A 3982-nucleotide genomic window follows, 5' to 3' on the forward strand; every position below is an offset into this window, starting at 1 on the left:
TAACTGTGGCTGTACCAGATTATCGCTTAACCTAACTGTGGCTGTACCAGATTATCGCTTAACCTAACTGTGGTTGTACCAGATTATCCCTTAACCTAACTCAATTTGTCCCTTAACCTAACTCAATTTGTCCCTTAACCTAACTCAATTTGTCCCTTAACCTAACTCAATTTGTCCCTTAACCTAACTCAATTTGTCCCTTAACCTAACTCAATTTGTCCCTTAACCTAACTCAATTTGTCCCTTAACCTAACTCAATTTGTCCCTTAACCTAACTCAATTTGTCCCTTAACCTAACTCAATTTGTCCCTTAACCTAACTCAATTTGTCCCTTAACCTAACTCAATTTGTCCCTTAACCTAACTCAATTTGTCCCTTAACCTAACTCAATTTGTCCCTTAACCTAACTCAATTTGTCCCTTAACCTAACTCAATTTGTCCCTTAACCTAACTCAATTTGTCCCTTAACCTAACTCAATTTGTCCCTTAACCTAACCCACGTTGTCCCTTAACCTAACCCACGTTGTCCCTTAACCTAACCCACGTTGTCCCTTAACCTAACCCACGTTGTCCCTTAACCTAACCCACGTTGTCCCTTAACCTAACCCACGTTGTCCCTTAACCTAACCCACGTTGTCCCTTAACGTAACCCACGTTGTCCCTTAACCTAACCCACGTTGTCCCTTAACCTAACCCACGTTGTCCCTTAACCTAACCCACGTTGTCCCTTAACCTAACCCACGTTGTCCCTTAACCTAACCCACGTTGTCCCTTAACCTAACCCACGTTGTCCCTTAACCTAACCCACGTTGTCCCTTAACCTAACCCACGTTGTCCCTTAACCTAACCCACGTTGTCCCTTAACCTAACCCACGTTGTCCCTTAACCTAACCCACGTTGTCCCTTAACCTAACCCACGTTGTCCCTTAACCTAACCCACGTTGTCCCTTAACCTAACCCACGTTGTCCCTTAACCTAACCCACGTTGTCCCTTAACCTAACCCACGTTGTCCCTTAACCTAACCCACGTTGTCCCTTAACCTAACCCACGTTGTCCCTTAACCTAACCCACGTTGTCCCTTTGCCTAACATAGTTCACTGCTCGGAATCTCTGGTGTCGTTGTTATCCTCATGTAGATGTCTTGCGAGTGTTGCTTACTTTCCACATATTCCCGCTATCCACTGTCAATTGTACTGCAATAGGACTATATCGCCCCCCCCCCCCCCTCTGCCCCTCTCTTTGTGTCTCCGTCCTCTCAAGCTGGTCGGTCTGGCGTTTGAGTGTTAAATGAGCCTCGCAGCTGTTCAGTTGCGTTCAGATGTCGACGCCCTCAGTGTACGTCGTGGTATGGTCTGTGTCCATTGTCCGCTGATGTCGTACGCGTAACCCACACGCTGTACCGATCATCGGTAGTTACGTACAGAGTGAAGTAGTGTGATACGTGTGACCGTACGCTGGCTGTGCCCAACGGTGTCGAATCTCAATTTCCATATGTTGTGCTCGATGCTACTTGTCTCGTCTCCCAATAACAGCTAGGTTGCACTGTGGTACGCCGTAGAGGCGTGTGGGAGGAACGTACGAACGCATTGTATGTCACCCTGGGTCGCTGGGGGTGGTGGTGCGGTGAGTCAGGTCAGGTCAGCGTGAGCCGTGTGATGTAGTGACGCGTGTATTCCGACTTTGTCGTATTGCCTCACACAAAGTGCTACCCTGGTGGACCGCGTTCCATATCTGGGACATGCCGCAGATGCCGGTTGACAGTGGATCGCGGAAGGGACATCGCATACGTGCGCGGGCCACCTTCCACGTGTTCTCTTCTGCACATGTCGCAGTGTGTATGTGGTCTGATGTAGCGTGTCGTGACACATGACATCCTGGCATGCAAGAATTGTTGAATTCGCAAATGTAGGTGGACATCTACGTTTACTGCCCAAGATACGCAAATGAACTGGAAATCCGTTGTTGAGCGGTTGTTCACGCTGGAGGTGAATCTGTGATGGCGACGATCGGTACAGCTATTAACCGGTTGTTTCAGCGGTACCCGCCACATCCACACACGTGACTAGGCCCATGTGGGTATGAAGCGATACGCGGCGGTGGCTTGGTGGGACTGTTCCCGGCCGGTGAAGGGGGGCCGCCCGGCGTGTTGGCCGCGCGCTGCGTGGGCGCACGCGCAACAGGCGGCTGGTGGGGGGCGCCGAGTGGCAGGAGCGCCAGCCGACGGGCTCGGCAGGCGGCGCAGCTACGCTGCGGCGCACCCTGCACGCGGCGCCTGGCGGCCAAAGTTGGTTCAGCCGAGCCCGGTGCGAAGCGCGGTGGACATCTGCAGTGTGCTGGTCTGATTGAGGACTGTGTGCGTTGAGGATGCGCCGCCGCCTGGCACTCGGCGCCGCGACGCCGTCTGCTGCTCGGTCGCCCCAGCGGTTCTCGCAGGTGGTTTGTATCGCAGTTGTGCGGACGTGTTGGCGCGTGCGCTGTGCTGGGAGAGTTCGCTTCTGCACCCAAGTGGGGCTTTGCCCTTGTGTGGCGCTGGCGTTGGAGCTGCCGGTCACCATAGGTGGCGCGTGTTGTCTCCCGCCGGCAATGCCACGACAGCACGCTCCCGGGCCTCTGTCGGCAGCGGCAAGCTCAGTTGGGAGCAAGGGTGTTCGCACTAAAACCGTCTACTCGCCTAACTCCGGGCGATTGCGCCTCTCTCGAAACCGACCAAGTACCTAGGACGGCGCTGCGCGCCGCCGGGACCTGAGAGGGTTTCGAGGTGTATCGTGCAGGGGAGCTCGGCCTCCTCCTGTTTGCAGAATAATTGAGCGGACGCTTGCGTGTTCGCGCGGGCCCCCGGGACACACTCCCGGGCGGCCGGCTGCTCAGCTCTAGTTGACGCAGCTCCCTGGTTGATCCTGCCAGTAGTCATATGCTTGTCTCAAAGATTAAGCCATGCATGTCTCAGTACAAGCCGCATTAAGGTGAAACCGCGAATGGCTCATTAAATCAGTTATGGTTCCTTAGATCGTACCCACGTTACTTGGATAACTGTGGTAATTCTAGAGCTAATACATGCAAACAGAGTCCCGACCAGAGATGGAAGGGACGCTTTTATTAGATCAAAACCAATCGGATTGGCTTGTCTGGTCCGTTTGCCTTGGTGACTCTGAATAACTTTGGGCTGATCGCACGGTCCTCGTACCGGCGACGCATCTTTCAAATGTCTGCCTTATCAACTGTCGATGGTAGGTTCTGCGCCTACCATGGTTGTAACGGGTAACGGGGAATCAGGGTTCGATTCCGGAGAGGGAGCCTGAGAAACGGCTACCACATCCAAGGAAGGCAGCAGGCGCGCAAATTACCCACTCCCGGCACGGGGAGGTAGTGACGAAAAATAACGATACGGGACTCATCCGAGGCCCCGTAATCGGAATGAGTACACTTTAAATCCTTTAACGAGTATCTATTGGAGGGCAAGTCTGGTGCCAGCAGCCGCGGTAATTCCAGCTCCAATAGCGTATATTAAAGTTGTTGCGGTTAAAAAGCTCGTAGTTGGATTTGTGTCCCACGCTGTTGGTTCACCGCCCGTCGGTGTTTAACTGGCATGTATCGTGGGACGTCCTGCCGGTGGGGCGAGCCGAAGGGGTGCTTTCGCGTCCCGAGGCGGACCCCGTTTAAATCCTACCAGGGTGCTCTTTGTTGAGTGTCTCGGTGGGCCGGCACGTTTACTTTGAACAAATTAGAGTGCTTAAAGCAGGCAAGCCCGCCTGAATACTGTGTGCATGGAATAATGGAATAGGACCTCGGTTCTATTTTGTTGGTTTTCGGAACCCGAGGTAATGATTAATAGGGACAGGCGGGGGCATTCGTATTGCGACGTTAGAGGTGAAATTCTTGGATCGTCGCAAGACGAACAGAAGCGAAAGCATTTGCCAAGTATGTTTTCATTAATCAAGAACGAAAGTTAGAGGTTCGAAGGCGATCAGATACCGCCCTAGT

General features: G+C 52.8%; 1 non-coding gene across 1 annotated transcript in view; it reads left to right on the plus strand.

Annotated features, from left to right (window-relative positions):
* Positions 1 to 2885: 2885 nt before the first annotated feature.
* Positions 2886 to 3982, plus strand: part of LOC126314296 (small subunit ribosomal RNA) — a 1893-nt gene continuing 796 nt past the window's right edge. Inside the window, exon 1 of the ribosomal RNA XR_007555758.1 lies at positions 2886 to 3982. This exon is cut by the window's right edge and continues 796 nt beyond it. This is a non-coding gene — a ribosomal RNA (small subunit ribosomal RNA).

This window comes from Schistocerca gregaria, unplaced genomic scaffold (genome assembly GCF_023897955.1).
Source record: "Schistocerca gregaria isolate iqSchGreg1 unplaced genomic scaffold, iqSchGreg1.2 ptg000550l, whole genome shotgun sequence".
NCBI classification, from domain to species: Eukaryota; Metazoa; Arthropoda; class Insecta; order Orthoptera; family Acrididae; genus Schistocerca; species Schistocerca gregaria.